Source organism: Mastomys coucha, unplaced genomic scaffold (assembly GCF_008632895.1).
Source record: "Mastomys coucha isolate ucsf_1 unplaced genomic scaffold, UCSF_Mcou_1 pScaffold20, whole genome shotgun sequence".
Taxonomy (NCBI): domain Eukaryota; kingdom Metazoa; phylum Chordata; class Mammalia; order Rodentia; family Muridae; genus Mastomys; species Mastomys coucha.
Genome location: NW_022196903.1, coordinates 16,681,853 through 16,707,713, shown reverse-complemented (window position 1 = coordinate 16,707,713; position 25,861 = coordinate 16,681,853). Strand labels below are relative to the sequence as shown.

Sequence of the window (25,861 nt, the reverse complement as noted above, 5' to 3'; positions counted from 1 at the left end):
TATTGATTAAATGTAATGTTTTTCATGGATTGTGAAATGTAGTATCAGAAAACAAATTGAATATTCATGATATTGATATGAATATTCCAGATAAATATATGGTGAACTAATACTTAGGCCAAAATAAAGCAATGGGTAGTAGTCAAAAATATCATTACATGCTTCAATATTTCAAAGGGAGTTAACTCAGGTATAGAAATATAATAGTAAAATAATTATATAATTAAAACCATGTTATATATAGTCATGATATTTACCATTTAATTTTTATTTATATGAATAGTTTAAAATATATCTAAAGTTCATCTAAGCATCTGCTTTACCATAGAACAATAATTCAAGGCTGGTGACAAACATTTAAATACAGAAATAGTGGTATGTCAAATACAGTAACTTAACATACTGAGTTTTCAATAATTTATTCTATTAACAAGGCTAAGAAAATCTGGAAAGTGTTCCTTGAAATTTGCCAAAAAATTCCCATAAATACTGCAGACTAGCATCTGAGCTCTCAACTGAGACAGTCTCCTGAAACTGGAAGTGGGGAATCGTGTAATTATATTATAACCTAAAAAATAACTAAAAACAAAAACACAACAAAATGGAGACAATCCCTGAGACTGAAGAGTATGTTTTTCTTTAATAATTTCCTGATTGAAAGAAAGTAAGGAGAGAGAGAGAGAGAAAGAGAGAGAGAGAGAGAGAGAGAGAGAGAGAGAGAGGGGAAGAAGAAACCTAGACACAAATGAGCATATACAGTCTATATAATCTATGCTCAGTTAGGGTTGAGTCAAGAAACTACATAATGGTAAATGTACACCTCAGGTTTCAATAGCTTCTGTGACAAGTAATATTCCTTGTGGTATTGTTCTTTCCCTCAAATCCCCATATATCCAATTTTGATGAAATGACTAGGAATTCTTTCTTGTGAATGCTGTACCTGCCTTAATTGGGGGCTGAAAGGGGATATTTTATAATGTTGAAGGATAATGTCATAATCATTACAGCACCCACACACAGAGACTTAACTCATTTATAAACTTAAGCTTTGTCAGGAAAATGCTCTGTTAACTGGCTTTTCAAATGCCAGGGAATGGTTCATTAGCTTTAACTGTAATATTATGATGACAATTCATGTAATAGAATAGAGAACCATATCTCCTCATCTACATAAAAATAATGCAGCCTCTGGAAAACTTAGGATTTCTGACACTTCAGTTATAAAGCTTTGATATAAATCCATGCAGCATATTGGAAAGGCATAGTTGTCTGGTTCTGGTACATTTAAACTGTCGAGGAATAGAACCTAGTGATGATTCTTCAAGCTAAAAGATTCCACATGGTATGTACTAAGCACCATGTGATTTGGAAAACTAGACATTTACATACAGGAAACAGGAAAGAATCTGCATTTCTGCATCTATTGTATTAGAAGTCCTTGGTTAGAGTGCTCAGTTCATAGTTTCTTAAGAACTATGACTGAAAAATAATGGAGAGGGGTAGGGAAACATAGCTGTTGTACTATTTCCTGAAAAATATATTTCCAGAGCACAGGTCATACATTGCACATTCTGAAAGACTTCAGGTATTTTAACACACACACACACACACACACACACACACACACACACACACACACACACACACACCAGAACTATGCACTCTGCATTTAATTTCTTCCGGGCACTATGCCAAGTACTGTGCATGTGGCAGATCACTTCCCTCTTTTGTAAAACGTCTGAAAATCACTAAAGGAAGACCCCAGACTCAGATACTACACAAAGACAAAGAGCTTTTACTCTGCAGAAAGAATCAGCATGCTGAGATCAACCACCCTTTGAAATGGCAACCCCAGACAAAGAAGCCCAGGCCTTCTAGGGCTCCAAGGAAACTCTCTAGAAGGATTAGGTAATACAAAATCTCATTTGTGGGTGCTAGGAGCTCACAAGTGGTCAGCGGTCTGCATTCCTATGTCATGAATGTTTAACCAGGATGAGATAGGGCTGCCCAGCACAGCTGGCCTATCCTGAGATAAGATGCTTCCTCATTTTTGTGGTAGGCTTTATTTGGGAGGGGGGTTTACAACCTTGTTTCTGGATTTTAAGGTCTGTTCCTGGAGCTGGTGCTTATGGCCTTCTTTTTAAATCAGGCCTGGCCCTTAAATAAAGACAAAGGGGTTCATGTCATCCTTTCACTTTGTTCAGTTTGATGGCTGAGTAGCACAAGCTCCTTTTGCAGGTAGGACACAGGGTTCTGAGAGAAGCTAGTAAGTTAGCCACAGTAGTTGAGGACTGGTGAAGGTGATCAGGAAAATAGCAAATACACAACTCCAAAGAGTATGAGACTCAGTGATACACAGTGGAGAAACACATTCAAACAGAAGAACGCTTGTACGCAAAGATAGAGAAGTGCCAAAAGAGAACAGCTAAATAATTCAGAACACGTCCTACAGACTTCAAGTCTGAAAAGAAGGCAAAGCTGCACCAGAAAGGACTTGAGTTGCCCTTTAAGGATTCTAAATTTCATCTGAAAAAATCAATAGAAATCGTTAAAGAAAGTCTCTTAATTAAGATCAAAGTGTATATTAAGATCCATAACTTGTGTGCATTTTGAAGGTGAAACTTACATGGAATAAGACACATAGAGAAAAAATTCTATAATGCAGTTACTTAGCTGAGGAAGCTCGTAAGATAATAGAATTCTCACTCAAAATTATCATGTGGGAAAAGATCATCAAATCTTATTACAAGAAGTAAGCCAAAGAATAATAACTATAAAAAGTGCTTACTCTCTATATAGTACCATTGATGTACTAGTTACAAATATCAATCATAACTTTTCTACTTCAGATTTGCTACCTGAACATCTACTATGAAGATTCTATGAAAAGGAAAGTAATATTATCATGCGCAGAAGTATCATAACTCATATTCCACAAAAATATAATAGTGGAAATGCAAATTAACATTGACAAGCTTCTCATAAGCATAATATTAATAAAAATAATAAATAACAATAAATCTGTTGGAAATAAACGATTTCAAGGAAGTATTTGAACTGCATCCAATTGGCACCTTACAAAAAATTATATTCACTATAAAAGTAGTATTTAAAAGACAGAGATAATCAGCAATCCCAACTGTTCATATTCCGGGTTTATTAAATAGATAGGAATAAAGAAATATTATAGAATATTATAGATAGGAAATTATAGAAATATTATAACTACCTATAGTTTTTGAAATTTCTCAGGAAGATTATAACGGGGCAAATTGAACTCATTAAATTGACTCTAGCTGACAATTCTTTAATAGGTAGAAGAGGTATTGTGTGTGTAGCAAATTCCCTTGGATATTTTTCTATGCTCAAATTTTATATATTGAAACAAGAGTAAGTGAGATAAAATCAGTTCGTGTGCTACAGTAGCACTCCAATTCTATCAATGTTAGCTGTCTAGATTAGTCAAGCATGGTAAAATTCTGGTAGTATTAAGTATTGAAAGTAAAAGTTTTACATTCATTAATTCCTTCGGCTCTTCTGTGAAGGTGGGTTTTGAATGTCTCTTAAAATTCTAGAAAGTCCTCTCATAATAGGACAGGTATTCTGAAAGAACAATGAGCTCCATTATTACTCCTGAGTGTGAAGAGCAGTTGCAAACTAAATCAGCTTTGAGGAGGAGGTAAAGAGCTTTAAGATTTGCATGTGAATCACTCTGTATAAAGAGTTCTTGGCTTTTGTGTGTGAGGTGGTGAAAGCTCAGCGCTTAGACTGGACCGCCTTTTGCCAGTTAGCACCACAGAAGAAAGAGCAGGGCCTGGGGCAGGTTCTGATCCTCACCAAGCAGCAGGGGCTGCGTAACTATATTTTTCTAACTTCTTTACAGAATGAAAGGAACAAAATCATGGCTAAGTTTAGAAACCTAGTCCAAGGTAAAGAGAAAGCAAAACAGGAAGAGAAAAATCTCAAGATAGAAAGTATCACTATAAAAATCAAATAAATTCTGTCCTGAAATTAATAATAAATTAGACTCGGAATATGGAGGCATTGGCAACATATTCGGAGAGCTAGGCACAAGTCAGAGTAAGGTGCCATTGGCCAGATAATATTCTAGAGAAGTAAACGGATCCCTGAGGGGAAATGAAAGTCAGAGCACAAAGCTGAAGTAAAACTTTGTCTAGGGAATTCAATTCACAGGCTTCTCACTTTGGCCCAGAAAGTCCAGGTTCATAAAGACTACAGCTGAAAGGCTGGCAGTGGCCGTTCCACTTTGGGGACTGGGTAGGGAGCTTTGATCCCGGAGTATTAGACAGTGCTAAATTTAACAGTCCCGTTCCTCTATGGAAAGAAAAACATCCTATCAGATGAGAATGAAGTCAATGGTGAAACAGAAAAAGAAATTGCTCCCCACTGTTTCGTATTATCTGTGAAAAGATCTATATGATAATGTTTAAAAAGTTAATGAAATTTCTGTAGCTTTGAGCATGTGATCTTCCTCAGGAAAAAAAGAAATATAAAATTCTTTCCCAAATTTATTTATTTATTCTAGATCTGCTAAGTGTTAGGTTTATATTTTTAAAAGTTAGAAAACTTCACTTCTGAGAGTGTTGAGGAAGACAGACTGTTTCTCTTATAGAACATAAAATTAATTTAGATCGGAACAAAGGGCAGATAGAGTTGTTCTTATGCAATAGAATAAAATGTCTAAATCCAGTGTGGGTGAAATAAATTAATAATAAGTGTTTTTCTACATCAGTTTATGCTGATTCTAGAGATGGAGTGGTAGGAATATGGGATGTAAAGGGAACTTATATTGAATGCCTGAGGCTCAGAAGAATTGTAGACACAAGTGATTAAAGAATACATACACTAAGGGTCCTCCATCAGATTGGTGATCTGAGAGGGAAATTGAGACTATAATTACCATAGGATAAGGAGACCTTAGGCCATGAGTGCTAAGAGAACAGACTCTATGAAAGCAAGCATCACTGAGCAGATTGCTTAAATGCATGGAACAAAGCCTATTTAAACCTTTGGGGAATGCAAAGAGGCTTTTGTGGTAAGTATTCATCAATGGCCAAGGCCAGCATGCTGAAGATGTCACATTTGCATAAGGAGGAATTCTGGGTGCTGCTGGACATGACCTTATAAGTGGAAAAGAAATTCAACCTGGCTAGTGGACTATATGACCTCTGGTGGGACAAAATTATGGCACAGGCATATGAGCCACAAAACTTGCAGGCCCAGAGCAGGGAGGAGTAGGGACATCATATTCCTGAGGATCCCAGAATGAGATTCCTGGTGTTTGGACACTTCTGGATCCCACTCATGCTGCAGGCCTTCTCCTCATGGCCCCATGAATGTATAACCAAAGAAAACACAATCAGTATGTCAACGATAGCTGCGTTTTAGTATTGATTATCTCACTAACTAGAAGATCCAAGATATAAAAATAACTTAAGTATCCCACTAGTGAATGAACATACAAAGAACAGGCATATAACTGGGCGGTGGTGGCGCATACCTTTAATCCTTGCACTTGGGAGGCAGAGACAGGTGGATCTTTGAGTTTGAGGCCAGCCTGTCTACAGAGTGAGTTCCAGGACAGCCAGGGCTACACAGAGAAACCCTGTTATGAAAACAACAACAACAATAAAAAATAACAAAAAAAAACAGGCATATATATCTACACATATGTACAGTGAAATATTTGAATATAAAGTGAAGGAATCCTTCCTTTTGAAAAAAAATAATAATTATGGATAGACTTGGAGATATAATTTTAAATGAAAGCTGCCCACAGAGGAGCAAATACTTCAAGACTTCATTTATATGGGGTCAAAAGATCTACAAATACAGAACTTACTTAATTCAAAATCAGAATTGTGTTCAGCAGACTGGAAGGCTGATGAGACTTCAGGATGATGTTAGTCAAAAAAGCAAGCACTTCAATTGGAAGAAATAAGTTCAAGAGATCTACTGGATAGAATAATGACTACAGTTAACATCTTATAGTGTTTAACAAGTGGTAAGGAGAATTTTAATGTTTGTACAACAACAACAACATCTATCAATACCATTCATGTTAGCAAAAGTTAACCACTCCAAAAGCACTGTACCTAAGGCTCAAAGAAGAGAAGAGAAGAGGAGGTGGAGAGATTGTTAGACCTAGAACACAAAGAATTCTTCTGTGATTTTGTCTCACAAAGTAATGGTAGGGAAGCTATACCCCGGATACCTCAACAACATGACAATACCAGTAGTTATCCTAACTTGGAATGTGAAAATCTTATGGGGCCCCACTCTTAGACAAAGAATTACAGAGAGTGATGACTGCTGAGAGAGAAAATTAGTATCTCCTAGGGATGAGGCCTCTATCTGGTTATCTAATACCAAGTAAATTTTGTATGTACATGTAACATTATATGAACCAAACAGGCTGTGTTTATCATATTTATGTGTTTATATATGTATATATACTATAATTTTATGTAATTATATAATGTAATATATGTATTAATAAAAGTAAAAGGTCATGAATCTGAGGAGTAGAGGGCTAACATGGGGGGTTAGAGGGAGTAAAGAGAAGGTGAGAAATGATGTAACTATAATTTAAAATCTTCCAAAATATAATATTCATGATTATTAATTAAAAAGGAAAGGTTAAAACAAGAAAGGCAAGAATCTCTATGAATTTTGAATAGAGAACAAAATGAAGCAAACACTACATTTTATAACACGGACTTCTGAGCCGTGCAAAAGAGATCATACCTTCTGAGCAGCCTGCTACTTCTACCTCATTCTTCACAGAGGCTTTCAGGGTGAGGAAGGAGGAACAGAAGCTAAGCTATTAGAACACAGGCCTATGACTGTGATCCGTACAAATTGATTGAAGAAATGTACCTCACTTTGCGTTAGTGATTTATCCACTGTGGATCTGGGTTCCTTTCATTTTATGTGCCATGTTGATGTGAGAAAGAACTAAGAAGTAATATCATAGAAGCTTTCTGTTCAAGGAGGCTTCCCTTCGTGTAAATCAGTAAAGCGTCACGAGATGACCCCTATCCTCGCATATGTAGACAGACTCATCACTAAGACAATAAATAGTTCATTTGTTTATGCCTTATACCTTCATCGAACTGAACTTGCAATTACTCACTCACATCATAGGGAATGGTGAATTTACTTCCCTTCAGAAGAATGGGCATTTTGTTTGTTGAGAAAATTTCCTAAGACTCTTCTTCTCACCTTACTGGTTTACCTCCTACCTCTGGAAAATGTCAGAAATGACCAACTCTACAGTAGGAAAGACAACAAGCTTGGAGTCAGAATTCACTCTTGAACTATTCCATTTCCCTCGATGTAGGATTTGTCTGTGAGATGTATGAAGAATAACTTGGGAATAGGCACAGGGTTTACTTTGGCCAATATTAAGAGGTCAGAGATGAATTCTGTCTGGCAGTCAAAAGATTTAATACTCAGTCCAGGGTTAGTGAGCACATTCTCTTTCACCTCACTTCGAATACAGCCATGACCCAGATAGGAATGGTTTCTTCATCACAAGGCCCGGAATGAAGATAGTGGGAAGCCCAGACACAGTAAAAAGCTCCTGAGAGGCTATAAGCACCAGGGAGAAATGAACCTTCTGTGAGAGCCTAGGGTTCCAGGTGCATGCAGTGTCTGAGTAAGCGAGGTATTGGCTTGCAGCTCAGACATCAGTTTGCAGACTCTTTTGTATCCTTCTAAAGTGGCAAAAGAAGATTCAGTACAAAAGAAGTATTTGCTGCAATTTCCTATTATGGGCTTTGGTGTTATGTTTTTTAAGACATGAAGAGTACAAATTAAAAGCATATACTCTTTCACACCTAGATTGATTCTAAACGGCCCTTCTTACCTGTGTCATATTCAGTGAACACCTCATAAGTATCTTCTACAAAGAGGATGATGGTTTATAGCGTGCACCTAAACAGCACTGAGGGACAGCTGAACTAGCACATGTAAATCAGGGCACTATCCGCCAAAAGACAGCACATCCCATGTTATTATTTACCACTAATGCTATTGCTAATATTCCTATGAGTAGCATTTACCACATTGTCTTTGGCTACTATGGTCAACGCATTTATTTTATTACTTTGCTTTCTGTATTCAGTCCGAATCCATTGGAAAGTGGTGTTTAGTTTGCATTCAAATTGTACCCAGACTTCACACAAAACACATAATGTCAAGTTTGTCCTCAAAACTTTGTGGCAGTGTTCCCATTTATCTCAGGGGTAACTGGATCCTCTCACTACCCTATTGTAACCACCACCACTATAACCTCCCTCAGCCAAAAGCCGGCTGATTCAGACCTTGTCCTTGCTACAAAGCAGCTACCCCACCTAGGGTGAGGCTTCCTGAGATAAACAAGCCCTTTCCCTCTTGTTCTGCCACTTCTCTGCCTCTCTTGAAGTTCCTGCTAGGAGCTATGCCCTACTGAGCTGCTTCACCTGCCTTTAGGAGCTATGCCCTGCTGAGCTGCTTCACCTGCCTTGGGACCAAACATCAAGATGCTAATTTGGCCACAAGGTCCTGACTTACTGACTTACCAGGGGATGGGTTTGCCTGCTTATTTAATTCCCAGGTACATAATACACATTGGACCTTGATCAGAAACCATGACTCAGTCTCATTTTTTCTCTCGACCGTCCAATTCTCTTAATTTCCCAGGCCCCTGCCTCTCTTCCAGAGACCCAGTTTTCATAGCTGCTTGAGGCTACAGCACACTACCACCCCAGTGTGTGCGAAGCTCCATCCCACCCACAACCTGCCCTCTATCTCCCATTGTTACTCACTCACTATAGTCTAGAAAAGCTGTCCTTGTTCGTTCTTGACATTTACTTTGGTGTGTTTACTTTCCCATTGACTAGAATGCTATTCCTCCAAGGATCCTCATAGCAAAGTCCTTCCTATACCTCATGTCTTTGTCCAAAAGTCATCTCTAAGTTAGACAGAACCGTGACTCCCCTTATTCCCACCTACATTTTATCTATTTTGCCCCACCACTAATCATCTTCTAATAAATTATGTCTGTGCTGTAAACATATCAAGGTTTATGAGAGAAGATTGTTCTGTTCACCAATTGCAAGCACTGAAAGCCAAAGAAAGTGTGTATATGGCAGATGCAAGCTGCTGAGTGCGGAAACTGAGCTTAGTATTAAGGATTCCTTTCCATAAATAAGGACTTTGTCCAGCATGTAAGCACAGCATCCTAGAAAGTGAACTTCTAAGAAACTGGGCCTTATTTAAAAAGCTATGAAGTGCCAAGAGGTAAGTGAAGCCCAGATGATGAGGGAGAGAGACTAGATGAGGGATTTTATATTCATGCAGCTTCCACATTTGGCTTGACGAAGGTCAGCTATTTCAGGCTAATAAGGAAATCATGCCCTCAGAAGCCCTGAGACTGGGGAACTGTTTAGATCTGTACTTTAATATTTAATTTCATATATTTCCTGAAGGAAAGTGATTAATAATTGCAGCCAGTGATGCATCTACTTTAAAGGACTGACCCCTGCAAGCTGTTGTTTTTTTGAAGATTAAAATAGTAGCTTTTTTATATATATATTAAATAAAACAAGTCATGGAGTAGCTTTTTTTTTTTTTTTTTACTTCACAGAGATGAAAATAAGCTAAATGAAAATATGAAAGATAACTAATTAGCCCCAAGCTTTGAAGGATTTTTTTTTTTTTTTAGAATAACCCAGCTTACTGGCTCACATTTTGACACTATGTGATATTCAAACATTAATCTGAAATGATCATGCTTTTCTACATTCCCTTCTATTTTAATAAACTTATCTCAATTTTCCCCAAACTGTCAACTTTGACTCTGGCTCATATCCATTTATCAAAGTAAAAGGATCAAAGATAACACAGGCAGCATTAAGGAGCATCCCTTCTGCAGTAATCCATCAACACAGGCAGGTGGCCCACACAGCAACTCAGTTTAGTATGGGAAGTGAACACCTGCAGGTTCTCCACAGAAAGTATAATCTTTTAAGCACAATGAATAACAGAACCCTGATAAATTAAAAAAAAAATGTTTGAAGCGCAACACAGTGATTTAATTTCACTTCAATGCTGTCTTTAATTCTGCCATTTATCTTCCATGAAAGCCCGCTGTGTCTTTATTGCAACTCTTCCTCTTCCCAACCCTTTCATTCTTTATGGATGCCAATTAATTATTTCCAAGAAATCTGGCATACACTCAAATTTCCTACAAATATCTTCATACTGGTAACCTAATCTAAAATGCCAAAGATTCATTAATAGAAGTGAATGCTCCACAGTTTTTTTTCTTTTTTTTTTTTTTGATGGAATATATACTGAGCTCAGACATTTACGATGGGCTACCTCTTTTGTATTTTATGAGATGTGAAAATTCTGTTAACTATGTTTAATATAGATTTCGGTATACACTGGCAGAGCAGAGTTTCTTTTTGAGTGAAAAGGCTGAGTGATCATTTCCATATTTACAAAGGTGTACTTTGTATTGACCTTTAAGAATTAGTCCTCTGAGCATATCACACGATGTATTTGATAATATTTATGCTTTCCATCTCCCGTGGATCTCTCCCTACCCACTTAACATTGCGTTCTCTTTTTTGAAAAAAATTGTAGATTAATCAAGTCCAATTTTCCTGACCATAATATACTCTTGTGTGGCCTCCTAATTAAGTGTGGTGAGCCAACAAAGAAAACCGACTCCAGCTCTCCTAGCATTTAGGTACATAGACTTCTGAGATTTATGCCAAGGATGCATAACTTGCTTTCAATATAGTGCATGACCACCCCCATACATACATAATACTTTGAACCCAACAAATGTACAGTAAAGCTCAAAAGCTCTATATCTAGTTCTCAACTATCTATTAGCAGTCAGATTACTAAAGAGAAAGACTGCCTGGGTACCTAAAAGAAGCTTAAAGAAATCTCTAACTCTGTTCTAGCAATTTATTTCCTTGTTAACAGTGGAAAAGAGAAGCCTGTTCTGAAACGTTTTGCATCAAGCAGGCCTTGACATGGTTCTATAACGTGAGGCCAATTGCAAAGGGAAGATGAACAGTGTGTCTAGGCATTTAGATGTGACACTCCTGGTTATGGCTTGCCTGGCTGAATTAGTATCAAATAAAACAACTATCTCAGGCCTTTTTACACCCTGGCAACAAAGATCCCAAAGGAACTTAAACCTTTAGAGGGGATATTTGTCAGGGTGAATGCAGCCCTTCCTGGGTCACCTTGGTTAGGACAATTGAGAGAAAGAGCCTCTAACAACTGTGTCCTCAGTATTCTGTGTTCCTTTTGAAAATAACTATAAAATCAATTGGTCACTATTCCCTGACACTAGCTGCCACTACAAGCTGATTCTCTTTTCTTCCAAATAGCACCTCTATAGCTCATTAGTGACTGGAATAAAACTTTACAAATTTGAAAGCAAATCAGGACCGAAAAAAAGTAATAAGCATCCAAATTACTATGTAATAGCCAAAAATTACATCTACTACCATTGCCTATGTACATGTTTTTCATGAAAAATTTTAACCTGGGCTGGCAATGCTCCACTCAAGAGCTATATACTATCAAACAAAACAAAACAAAACAAAATACAACAAAATAAACATTAAACATGAGACGCCTTCTTTTGAGCTATTAATCAGGGTTGTCCAAGAGACTTCCAAAACACTATAGTTTTTGGTTTTGTTTTCTATTGCCCTTGGTTTGTTCCAAGAAGATAAAAGTCCCTACTAGTGAAGATACAATGCACTTTGGATAGAGGGCCTAGAGGATACAAGCTAGATCTGATTTGAAGACTACCACTCTGGGTGCTAACTTTCATGGTATCAGATGATGTCATGCAATTTTACAAAGGAAGGAAGCCAACAATAGTCCCCTTCTATGATGCTTATGAAATGAAGAAATTAAGAACATAGCACAATAACCCTAAAATGGCAATAGTTGTACGTATATGTTGGCTGAATCAAAATCTCTATATTTGGAATTATGGCCTGCTCATTCAAGACAGAAATCATGTTTGGTCCTGGAAACCCAGTCAACTACCATGCTTAAGGAGATAGTGGATCTTAGATCAGAACCTACAATTGTCGCTATTAAGTAAGCACAATGCTTAACTGTATTCTAAACATGTACCTTTATACCCACAGAAAGATGTAGCTCTCATCTCTCAGTGAACAAATCTTGTCTTTACAACATATGGAGATGATGACAGAAAACCACAAAAGATCAACATGTAGAGACATGAGACGATTTAGTGCTCATCCCCAGCTGATCCATCTACAACATAATGGCTGCACCTAGGGCTCTGGAAACATCTGGGAAGAAGGAGCAGAAAGAGAATAAGAGCCAGAGGGACTGGACATCTGTTGTAAAAATTGTGTCCCCTAGATATGTCAGGGAGCTTCCCCCAAGTAGTACAAATAATATGGCTGCCTAAAGAAGGAAGACACCAACAGGTGTATTAATGTGGAAGCACTAGAAATTTCACAGGACCCTATCCCTACACAAAGAACCATAAGCAAGTAAGTAGTGGGAGTGGGAAGTGGAAGCAGGAGATGTAGTCTTCACTAGAGAAGCATCCCTGTGTGGTTACTCAGTACCAAGTACAAAGTGCTGAAATAATGTACATAAAACTAGTACTATAAAGATAGACAGCTTATATTTGCATATATTAAATGTATATGTGTATGTATGTATATATGTATGTATGTATGTAACAAAAATTAAAGAGAAAGATGCCAGAGGATATGGCTTTGAGAGAGGCTGGAGGTGTTGGGGGAAGGAGGAGTTTGAGATTTGAGACAGAGGATAGATAGGGGGAAAAGGATGCAATGATATTCCAATTTTGAGTAATAGATAAAACAATTTAAAAGGACTTTTAATTATAGAATTTAAGTCCTTATTGAGCAGAGGTTCCATTAAAAGTATCTGCACTGTGATTGTTTATCCTTAAGCTAATTTCCATTGGTTAATGGTGGGTTTCAATCTTTTGGTTTATGTTTGGATCCTAAGAAAGTCCCAGGATCTATATTTCTTAACTACAGCAGAAGAATGGTAACTATACTATAGACTTACAAAATCTCTAAATGATAATTAATTATAGAGCACAGTGTCTAGCACATTTTATGAACTTGTATTCCTTTAGATATTTTAGTATTAATTGTAGATATATAAGAAATTTCAACTGTAAAAGTTCTTTCAAGTTTATTCTCTTCTAGATTATGTGAAGAAATATGGAAGTGGAAAGAGAGAGAATAAAGAGAGTGTCCTGGTTAGTTACTTGTTTTGTATTTGTTGTTGTTTTGTTTTGTTTTTTTTATCTCAATTGGACATAAGCTAGATATATCTTAGAATACTAATCTCAATTGAAAAATAAAAATGTGTCTATTAGCTTGTCCGTAGGCAAGATTAAGGATTTTTTTATTTTTTTACTTGATTAAATGTTGAAGTAGGAGAATCCAGTCTGCTATGGAGAGTACAACCTCAGGGAAGAGCATCAGTGGTAGGCTGTGTAAGCCGTGGGGGGAAAATCCAGTAAGTATCATCCATGTATGGTCTCTAAGATGGGCTACAACCTAGACTTAAATAAAACCCTTTCCTCTCCAGTGTTACTTTTGGTCATACTGCTTATCACAGCAGAAATATACTGAGGACAGGGAACAAAGAGGGAAAGAAGGAAGGAAGGAAGGAAGGAAGGAAGGAAGAAATTATGAGATATATAAATCAATTTAAAAAACCATTATCTCACTTAAAAACTTAGCATATGAGGGAATAACCAAAGTAAAAATGCTAGTATTCTACCCAGGGTCACTCTATACTAACAACATTGATTTTTATCAAGAATTTGGTCCTAAGTGTCCTCTAAGAAATGAAGAGACAGAAGTTCACATAACTTCCAGTGCTAGACCAGTACTGCTCTGTTATTTCTTAGAACAGATTCAATCTAAAGTCACATCCAGAGGTTTCTCATACCCTGGGATCCAGCAAGGAGTGAGGCAGTCCTGACATGTAGAGGATTCACTTTGCCTAGTACTCAAGAGAAAAAAAAAACATGCCCAGTCAGGAACACTCAAGTGTTCCCCCCAACATTCCACATGCTTGCCACATATATACCAGTTTCTCCCATGTGAAAAGCACCAACACAGGCACCTTATATGATTCAGCATAGCTGTACGAAGTCACAAAATAGAGTTAAGAAGGCTACAATGTCTAGAGATTTACACAAGGTAATCCTTTATTAGATCAATACTTTGAACACAAAATTAATTTCTGAAAATTCTCTGCAATATCCTCATTCACTTATGACCATAGACTTTATAAAACAAACCCAAAATCTCCAACTGAATGCTGGAGACTTGAGAGGAATCCCTTCTTTAATTTCTTTTCCCTTTCTACTATGTTCAGTTATTCATTCTACCATGACTCCCATAAATAAGGAACCACAAGCCTTGGACTCAGAGGGATACATCCTCCACACTCACAAGCATGCTGATACAGTGAGAGTCTTGCCTAAACTATTTTTAAACATCATCTATCTATCAGTGCGTGTGTGTGTGTGTGTGTGTGTGTGTGTGTGTGTGTGTGTGTGTGTGCCCGTGCGCACGCGCACATACATGCTACGGCACACTTGTGGGAAATCTGTTAATTTGCCCTACCAAGTGGATTCCAGGAACCAAACTCAGGTCCTCAGATCTAACAACAAGCACCCTTATCCACTGAGCAGTCTTGTCAGCCAGCAGATCTCCTCATGTAGATAAAGATGGCTTTGAACTCCCAGTCTTCAAGCCTTAGCCTTGTATGTACTAGGAATATGCCATATGCCAGATAAACATAATATCTTGAAGGTTTCTGTTACCTGTTCTATTTCGCATGACTCTGTCTAATGACATCGCAGCAGCTAACACAAAGCCTACTTACGCTCTCGCGCTGTTTTTGACTATGAAAACCCAAAATTTACCGTTATCTAAAAGTGCTTACTGTTAAGCGGCACCCCCTGCTGATTTTCTTCAAGCTTTTGAAAACTGAGTATTTTTAATAAATTTTGTAATAATAATTGTAGCAATTATTATTTTAAATTTATATAATTTTAAAATTGTAGCAAGCATGTTAATTTTTTCTATTTAAATTAAAGGCAAAATGCTGACATTTTATCCTTAGTTATATTACTCTGTACCGTGACTTAAGCAGCTGTGTGCTGTTGTTGTTTCATGTGGATTTGCTTGCTCATTTGTCTTTGTCTTTAAGGCTTACAGAATGTGTATGTGTGCTGTTCAGACAGCTCTTTGCACATGTGCATCCTGTTTTCGAGGAACAACAACAACAACAACAACAAAAATCTCATTTATTTTTCCTCTGGATGCACCTTCAATTTTCTTCTTTCTCATTGCTTTAGTTATGCATGTCACAAACTGTTAAGGAATTGCACAAGTAACGCCAGTATTTCCCCATCTCTGCCTTCATGCCAAGACCCTTTGTCCTTACCTTAATCAGGACCTGGCAGGTCCTAGCTGAGTTTTAGCTGACATCTAGAAATTTCACCTACCAAAATTCAGCCTTTCTGTCTTCAGAGTCCCTCAGAATTCCCTTCCTTCCCATCTCTTTCCTTCCCGTCCATGTCCATCCAGCCGCCTTTGCTTTCATCTCAAGATCTAATACTAAGGGGGAACTCACAGATATGGCACTCGCGTTGGCTTATTCTCCTACCTGTACAGTCCTCTTTGTCAATATCAATTTTAAATATAGTGTTTTCTGTGTACTTTGTATGCTTTCCTTTTTGATTTCTACAATCTGTTTTCTCATGACCTTTGCTCTTCTTGCATGTAAGATGTGTCTCTGGTCTGCGCCTAGTTTTGCTTCTCTGGAGCCCTAAGCGCTGAAAGTGGCTCCATAAATTAATCGAGCATTTCTTGTGGCTGATGATATCCAGGACAATTGTCACGTTTCATGATTAATTCAAGTACTAAGTACATGCAAAGAGTTAACTTTAGCAGACCCTGAGTGTATATTTATTACATTCTAGGAACTAATTGTTTGGGGTACTCATTTCAGTGAACAAAGCAGATGATGGTGAGACTGAGTAATCCAAAAACTTTACAGAGATCAACTCAGCAAGTGAAAGTCTGAAGAAAAGAAACCCAAACCAAATCTCATGAGTGTAGGGATCAGCATATGCTTGTGGACAGTAGGAATATAGTTAGAATCAGCAAGAAAGCCAGAAAGGTTGGGTCAAACAGAGCAGGAAAAACAATTAAGGAGATATTACAGCAGGAAATCAAGGAGCTAAGGGAAGTCATTGCGGGGTTGGGAGAGCAGACAGAGCCACGCAGAGGACAGTGGATGCTGCTTTGTTTTGTTTTAATTCTATATACATCTGAAGAGGCACCCCATGGTATTGGGAAAAGTGAAATAGACAATGGAACTTAGGTTATGACTGCATCACTACAGCTGTTGACCTAGAGCAGGGGTCGTGGTAGTAAGGGCATAGTGGGAGCACGATAATGCAAAGGGAAGATGACAGTTAAAAAAGAATGGGAAACCCTTCAGCTCCTTGGGTCCTTTCTCTAGCTCCTTTACTGGGGACCATATGCTCAGTGTAATGGATGGTTGTGAGTCTCTACTTCTGTATTAGTCGGGCACTGTCAGGGTTTGCAACCCCTTTAGGACAAACAACAATATGAACCAATTAGTACCTTCAGAGCTCCCAGGGACTAAACCATCAACCAAAGAACACACATGGTGGAACTCATGGCTCCAACTGCATATGTAGCAGAGGATGGCCTAGGCGATCATCAGTTCAAGGAGAGCCCCTTGGTCCTGTGAAGGTTTATGACCCAGTGTATAGGAATGCCAGGGCCTGGAAGTAGGAGAGGGTGGGTTGGTGAACAGGGGAAGGGGGGAGGAAACAGGGTTTGTTTTTTGTTTTTGTTTTGCTTTCGATACTTTTGGGGGGGGTAACCAGAAGAGGAGATATCATTTGAAATGTAAATAAAGAAAATATCTAATAAAACAAAACAAAACAAAAAGAATAGGAAAGAACAAGAGCAGTTTTCTCTCTAAATACTTTATACTTTAGATTTGTGTGTGTGTGTGTGTGTGTGTGTGTGTGTACACATGTGGACATGTGTGTGCAGCTGCCAGCAGAGTTTGGAAAATGACACTGAATTCTGGTGCCAAAGTTATAAGCAGTAATGAGTCACCTGACATGTATGTTGGGGAATGATCTCTAGTCTTCTACAAGAGCAGTAGGCCTTGTTAACCACTGATATATGGTCCCCTTAAGAGTGACAATCTAATGCTCAGTGTTTGACACAAGGCACAGTACAACCAAGGCGGGCCTCTAGCTGAGGTCAACCCTGATTCTGAAACCCTCATCCTCCAGCTTCTATGCCTGTATGCAGGCACAACTCATTTTAGGATATGATGAGGCTAGAAGCCAGGGCCTTTCATGTATCATGCTAGCTCCGCACATACTAAGCTTCCAGGATATATAGAGTATTTTAGCAAAAAGCTATTGATCACTAAGATATGACAGCTTGAAATCCAGGAAGGGATCCATAATATTTATGTGAAAGGGTGTAGTTAAGAGAGATTTGGGGGGAAACACTGGAGATTCAGTTTTATGCATAGATAATTTGAGAGATTTCTATGCATCTGAGGTGAAGAACTCTGGGAGGAGGGACTAGAAAAGAGGCAACATTTGGAATGTAAGTAAATAAAATAATTTAATAATAATAATAATAATAATAATAATAATAATAATAATAATAAAACTATAAAAGAAAACATACAAAGGAAACAAGTTCTCTTTTCCATTTTCCCCTGACCCTTAACACTAGTTATTTCTCAATATACTTCCCAATCAATATTTTACTATACATTGCCCTGTTTGCCCTGCTCTAGCTCTGCTTAGACTTGGTCTAACCTGTGATAATATTCAAAAGAAATCTTAAAATACTGTGTGATTTCCTCAGATGAAATACACTCATGACTCTGATAGGAAGCTGTAATATGTTGCCTATGAGATAGACTTAACAGACTTTTTGGAACCTCAGGCCGAATTCACGAAAAGCTCTTATTTTATTTTATAAAAAGCCCAGCCCAGGAAGGATAAATGACTTTCCAAAGGTCAGCTCTCTAGTTATTACAGAACTGGAGTGAGAACCAGAGGAACTGTGAGCCAGTGGGGCCCCCATCTCTTAACTAGTTTCCTACATTGTCTGTAATTTGTATGCTGCAGCAGTCATGTTATATTTGCATATTTTTATTTGTAAATATAATCAAACTGCAGACTTTTGCCATAAAGTCCCTATTTCCCTGGTCTTGAGAACAAAACTTTCTCTTTTTCTTCCTTTGGCAATTAGCTGTGTTCTGAGACTTCCAGCTAACCTTAAGATAAACAGAACTATGAATTGTCAAACTACAAGCAGAAAAGAAAATGCCATCAGTCAAACAGTCTTGGATTTCAAACAAACAAAAAAAATCCTAACTTTTAAATGTAAATGAGCTTGATTAGACTATAGAAAATGGCTCTTCAGAGTTTTCACACATACACACACACACACACACACACACACACACACAGAGACAGAGAGAGAGGGAGAAAGAGAGAGAGAGACAGAGAGAGAGACAGACAGAGACAGAGACAGAGAGGAGAGAGAGAGAGAGAAAGTGTCTGAAATATCTCCAGTTGTAAAAAATAATAATAATGGTTCCTAAGATTTTTATGGCCACACTTTCTTAGCTTCAGGTTTGATTGTGAGTTTATAACTTAGGAATGAACGTGAACAAATTAAGCCTCCAAGCCCAGAATACAGGGTAGCTTTAATTACAGACTCTATAGATACATAAAATGTTAAGCTATTGATTTCTTCATAATATTTTTCTTTCACCTTCTTTCAGTGTCATTAGGAAATCTGCCCAAGACCATGATCTTTACAGGATCTGCAAAGGCAAGAGACCGACAGGGAGATGTGAACCCCTCTCTTCAGTTCTGGCTGTACAGAAATAGCCTAGACTTCGTGAGGTAATTAGTCAGCTGCATTACAGTCTTTAAATAGAATTAGAACCCACTTTGAAACTTGCTTTCAGCCAGGATCTCCCATTACATTAATGGGCCAAATAGGGATCAATGGAGATTATGGCCAGCCAGTGCACCAGACCTGCAAGGCTGCTTGCAAACACTCTGTCTTTACATTTCTGCTCTCCAGAAGCCTTCCTTAGTCTTCCTTCATGAAGAGCATTTAGCAATCTCCTTCCCCTCTGGTGCCATACCTCCTTCTTGCCTGCCCTGAATGTCTCAAATCTCAAAGCTGCATCTTCAAATTGATGTCATTTTCAAATTTTTCTTTATAAGCACAGGGACCGTTTAATGTATGTGATCTGAGAATATACATATTTCATTTCTAAAGGTAGGGACAGGAAAGAAACTGTACCGCCTCCCATGTAACAAGATACCTTAGGACTGAAATGTTGGGAGGAAAATACACATTTCTGGTGTTGGAAAAACAGTAAAAAAAAAAAAAAAAAGAGCAGCAATGATAACCAATAATAAAGGTAACACACACTAAAAATGTCCCACAACATTTTAATCAACGAAACATTATACAACCAACCCGACCCTTAATTAAAAATTTAAATAAATCATTCACTTTACTTTCTTGTCTTCTTTTGTTTTCTTTATTATTGGGGAGGTTGTTCTGGTTTTGCTGTTACTGTTATTGTTTTGAAGACAGGGTCTTACTATGTACATTTGGCTGTCCTGAAGCTAGACTAGGCTGCTCTGACACTCACAGAGATCCACCTGCCTTTTGTCTCCCACATACTGGAACTTAAGGCATGCACCGTTACGTTTGAATTCAGTCCACTTTCAAAGAGAATGTGATAGGGCCAAATAATACTGGAAAAAGTGATAATATTTGAGTGTATATTAGGTGTATTCCATTAAATCTTCTAGACATTCTGCCAAAAATAGTAAATTTGTCTAAGACAAAATCATTAAGTAACTCTTTGGAAATGTAACACTAGATTATAAAATAACTTGCACCTTCCAGAAATAAATTCTTCTGTGAAATTCAATAAATAAATAAATAGTTAAATAAATATATAGGTAGAGGATGGATAGATAGACGATAGATAAAATGATGAGAAGCTCACAGAACTGTTTGAACATCACCGCACTTGATTAAAGACCTTAAACAGCAGTTCACTTGCCACAGTAAAGGACCACTGTCACTGTCACATTCTGATCGGGGATCTAGCTCTAAAAGATAAATATTTGAGCTTAACTTAATTTTATTCAACAAGATATTTCCTGGGGTAGTTAAAAAATAATATCTAACCCATCACTTACATAATAATAGGTTCATCATGTATTTAAAATGAACAAAAAATACTAATCATTTCTCTGTGGCTTGGATGATGTAATAGTCACTTCCATCCGAAGGTTTGACATTTCTTTGAGTGTCTTACTTGTTCAACTTTACTTAAAACTTTAATATCGTTGTGCTTATGGTGAAATGTTTGTCAAATTAGCATGAGAACTTAGAGGCAAGGATTAAATTGTGTTTACTTCAGTAAAGAAGGAATATGAAAGGTACAACAGCAGAAAGGAAAGCACATCACTTTTTTTTTTTTTTAGGTTACCTAACGGAGACCCTTAATTTAAAAATGTATTTACAGTATTCAGAGTACTTCCAAAGCAAATGTTGCAGAGGAAATAATAATGTCACAAAGGCATAATCAGAGGTTACTTGTATTCTATTAATTTTTGCAGCATTCAAATGTAGTACTTTTTCCAAGGCTGTATAGTTCAAAGATTTAATAAGAAGATGATATGTTAAGACTATAATATATGCAGTAAGAGAAAGGGCACATAAGAAGTCAAAGATAAGCTCCCATAAACTTTTGTTTCAAAAAGTTATAAAAATCTCAATCTAAGTTTATCCTGCCTACAAGAAATGTGGGCATCGGGGATGGAGGATAGACTGAAGGAATGACCATACAATAACCGGCCCAACATGAGACCCATCCCATAGGCAAACACCAGTCCCTAATGCTATTAATGATACTCTGCTATGCTTGCAAACAGGAGCATGTTGTCCTCTGAGAGGCTCCACCAAAGCAGCTGTCTCAGACAGATGCAAACATCCACAATCAAACAGTGGATGGAGCTTGGGGACTCTTATGGAAAAATAGGCTCTAGGATTGCTAGCTACGAAAGGGATAGGGACTCCACAGGAAGACCAACAGAGTCAACTAACCTAGGCCCTTGGGGCTCTCAGAGTCTGAACCACCAACTAAAGAACATACATGGACTGGACCTAGGCCTCCCACTCACATATAGAAGATCTGTAGCTTGACCAGGATGTGGGTTCCAAAGAACTGAAACAGGAGCTATCTCAAAAGCTATTGCCTGTAAGTGGGATATCTTCTACTAGCTGGCCTGCCTTGTCTGGTTCCAGAGGGAGAGAAAGCACTTAGCCTCACATAGACTTGAAAGGCCAGGGTGAGTATGGGATTCCCAGAGGGCCCCCACCTGCTCAGAGGAAAAGGGGAGGGGAGTTGTGGGAGGAGGCTAACAGGAGGGGAGCAGTAATATATAAAGTGGATAAGTAAAAAAAAAATGAGTAAATTAAATGAACAACAAACAATCAAACAAAAAAGCCTATGAATATCTTTACAAAGTAGCTTGATAGAATACATAGCTCTTTACTCTTAAGCTACAATACTTACCAGCCATTATTCATAATAATGGTCAGTAGAAAAATGACCTAACTGGTGCTATCAAGGATCAGTATCTCCTGCTGTATCTAGACTCTTAGGGTTCAGTTACACTGTTCATGAAAGGAAACACTGCTTACATAATTCCCCTTGGATCAAAGTAGGGAAGATGCAGATATGTTCCAAAACTAAGAATTTTTCATCAATAAAGAGGGATTCTTAAAAGTTTGTCTGTCTACTTCATATTAGTAAATTCACATATAAAAATACAAGGTACCAATGAGAGATACAGTGTGCCTTGTTGTTTGTACAAAATCCATAACTTTGTGTTTTTAAAAACTACAGGCACTCAGAACTGTGAAAGACATATAAGACCTTGAAACATAATGCAGTCTCATCACATCTGAAAAGTCTGTGAATTTCACTTATCCCATTGCCTCAACTATTGGTGGTACAGCCATACAATAATTGAAGAAGTCAAAGGCCACCAAATAGCCAAATATAAAACCATTTCCTTCCTCCCACATATTATCCTAATTACTTGTAATATGCAGAATGTGAGTTGTTACAGAGAGAGAAGGGCACCTTCCTTGGCAGGAAACCGAAGAAACTATTTATGCACAGGATATAAAATCTTTCTAAAAACTGTCTGAAGGTAAGGTGCAAACAGAGCCCAATCTGTTCCCACTGTGGAAGGTGCCAAATATCATAATGGCATAGTCATTCCTCAACAACTACAATAGCAAGGACTGAGCTCCAACAAGTCATGAATGAGTTTCTCTCAAAATATCTGACCTATACTGTGGCATAACTCTGACTACTATAGTCAACAGAAGTCTATGGAGGAGCTATTATACACCCCACATGGCACTACTCAATGTCTGGTGTAGTGAATGAAATATGTACTTCTTGCAGATTTGTGTGCTGAGATTTAAAGGGACAAAGCACCTCTGTAGGACTTTGCTATGGGTGTATTTTCAACTCCAAGCTACATCTTAGCATCCCTTTTTCTCATGGTCAATCTCCATTCTACTATTGTATCCAAGTACAAGTTTCCAAGTATCGCCCTGAACTTTTAATGTATATCTCCTTTCTCCAAAATACACATCAGCATCGTTTCCTCCATGTAGTACTTAAGTCTGAATTTTCTAATTCTCCCAAATATTTTTAATTCAATGAAATTCATGATCATATTTACTTTTGGTTATTAACTGGGATGAGTTTCATCTACACCAATAAGTGTGGCAACTCTAACCAACAATATTACTGTATTTAGGGAGAAGGGACAGTAAAGAATGAATCATGCTTAGGTAGGACCTTATCCAATGCAGCTTACACCCTAGTAAGTATGCAAAGTCGCATAAGATGCACACCTGCCGCTGTTAGCAAGGAAGGAGAATGTATGCTAGAGCAACCAAAGCTTCCAGCTGCTACAATGATCTTGGACAGACAGCTTCTAAATCTGAGGTATAAGCTATTTTTTCCCCTGCTACTTTGTTATTACAGACTTGGGCAAAGCAATACACTGCTTGTTTATGCAGAGTACTTGTTTTCTATTCATTATATGATGACGATACTCTGAAAGACAAGAAATCAAATACTTAACTCTCATGCAAAGCCAAGACTGTGATATTTGCTTTAGTAATGTTAGTTAATTATATGTATGCATCTATGAATGAATATTAAACTAGTATCCTGCAGATATTTAGAGGGGGGAAAAATGTTCTTCAAGAAGATGTAACCACTTGTACAAAAATCGTAAAAGTGAATTGAAACAAAAATGATCTTGAATTATTCATAAATCCTGATTAGGAATTATGCCTTTTTCAATTAATAACTGTGTATACTTCAGTTCCACAATATTTCAAAATTGGATACTAACAACACTTGACTTTGGGTATCATTTGAGGTAGAGAGAGACCATTAAGTATGAATTTCCAATTTCTGGTGACACTTGTTTAATAAACGTTTTCTACTCTGATCATATTTGTCAGTTCTATTAGATGAAGAAGATATTAGTCAAAATATAAATCTATAAAGGAGTTAAATATGTTATAAGAGATCTGAAAGAAGTTAATCGAATAGAGAGTGGATGATATCAACAGCCTATGATGGGGAAAGAAAAGTAGGGCAGAGCGGTGCAGGAGCACAGCCAGTCTGGAACTGCCTTTACAGGAAAAGCTCTCTACCTTCCTTCTCCCCCAGCAAACCTATTCAGCCTAGAAATAACAGGAAAAACATGTCTAGAGTCACACAGGACTGGATACTACCCCAGACGGCATGTTCCAAACGAAGAATCTACAAGGAGAAGGAGGGTGTTAGTGGGCATTTATGTGCACTATTACATCCTTAGTCCAGGTTAGCTAAGTAAATAAGGCAAGCAAAGAAAACCTGTTAGGACAATGAAATGGAAATTGTGCTTAGTTTTCTTCTCTTGTATCAGTATTTATTTCTAAGAAAAGCGGGCTCTGGCTTGCCAAGATTCCACATTATAATATACGCTAACCATGAAGGAAACTTGACGGCTTTACCCTAATTGTGATTGTGATTAAACCCTAGCCATTCAATTTCAACTTTATGATAATCTTATTTCCCATCTATTGTCTCCATACACTGCTATATGACTTGTGCCCATTCAAAATAATAATCTTTGATTTAGAGTCCACATTACAAGGTCTTTATGTTTTATGTCTATAAAAAAAAGGGGCCTAGTACATGTTATTATCTGAAAAGTGGCTCCACTCTCAATGGTGTAATTACAGTTTATATGATATTAAGGGTGTATTTACGAGATCACGTTATTTCATGACTTTGGAAGGAATGTTATGATTATATCCTTTCCAGGGAGGGTATCACTTCTGCTTTGGAACCTTGAGGCATCTGGGAAGTTTTCCATTAGAGCATTAGTCATGTGGGGTTTGCATAATGAATTAGGTGCCTTCCCTCAATTCAAGGTCAACTGGAACTGCAGCATCCATACCCTCACAGATGCTGGCTCGTCCTTTCTAGTAACTCTCTTCCCCGAAGAGAGTTATTAGTATCTCAGAACTCTAGCTTCTAAACGTTAGTACTTTATAGGCTCTCTACTCTGAGAATTTAAGAAGAACAGAAACTGGATTTCATGTCCTATGAAATAATCAGATACAAATATTCTGTTTAAATTTGCTGAGTGATCATAATATTTAGAGTTAATATAGGACATTTACATATCTATATACATTATACATACATATATATTATAAATTAAAACCTTTATCATGTTCCATTACTCTTAGATATTTAAAAAAAATCCTAAAATTTGATGTCACAGATTCCAAATAGAAAGAACATGTTTCATTGATTCACAGCCATAATGAGGCAAGTGAGGCAAGACAGAGTAAGTGCGTCATCAGACTGACACAGTAGAGGAAAAACGAATAAGGTAACAGGGATACTGACTAGATGCTATCTGTATCACTTGAAAAAATCTGTGTTAAGGTTATGCATACAGATAAATTTTCACAGAGTTTTCAGAGCATTATAGTTGTATATTTTAATTTTTAAATTATTTTTATTCTACATATATGTGTGTGGGACTGCGAGTGGATATGCGTTCATGATCATCAGAATCCTGGAAGCATTAAGAGGGCCGTAGGACTTCTGGAATTAGATTCACAGGCAGTTGTGATGTACCTAATGTGAGTGCTAAGTACCAAACCTGGTTTTTCTGCAAGGTACTAAGTGTTGCTATAGACTGAGCAATCTCTTCAGCCCCAAGTATTTCAGTTGATAAAATTTAATTCATATAAAAATTTTCATGTGTATTTCTTACAGAATTTGTAGTTAAATTGTCTGAAAACAAAATATGATTAACTTAAAACATTTTTGCTCTATCAAGTGAGGTCATTTTCAGCCACTGACTCTTGTTTTCAGAGTTCAAGAAAAATGTTTCTCCTATGTAAAGTATCTCATGATTATCTAAAATAAACCTTAGTGGCTAGAGAAAACATGAGTGTTTTCTTAATCTCACATTGAGGATAAGCCACTTACTTACAAATCTACTGTTATATTCTATTTTACATATTAATTAATTTAACATTCATATATGCTTCAC

The 25,861-nt window shown here is 37.3% G+C and overlaps 1 protein-coding gene and 1 long non-coding RNA gene across 4 annotated transcripts in view; one reads left to right on the top strand and one right to left on the bottom strand.

Moving 5' to 3' along the window:
* Kcnd2 (potassium voltage-gated channel subfamily D member 2) overlaps positions 1-25,861 on the bottom strand; it is a 500,916-nt gene that overhangs the window by 388,612 nt on the left and 86,443 nt on the right. The window lies entirely within an intron of this gene.
* LOC116098616 overlaps positions 3,599-25,861 on the top strand; it is a 30,085-nt gene continuing 7,822 nt past the window's right edge. For all 3 annotated transcript variants that reach the window (XR_004121893.1, XR_004121892.1, XR_004121894.1), the window contains exons 1-4: positions 3,599-3,679; positions 12,198-12,572; positions 13,269-13,321; positions 18,949-19,072. This is a non-coding gene — a long non-coding RNA (uncharacterized LOC116098616). The remainder of the gene's footprint in view (positions 3,680-12,197; positions 12,573-13,268; positions 13,322-18,948; positions 19,073-25,861) is intronic.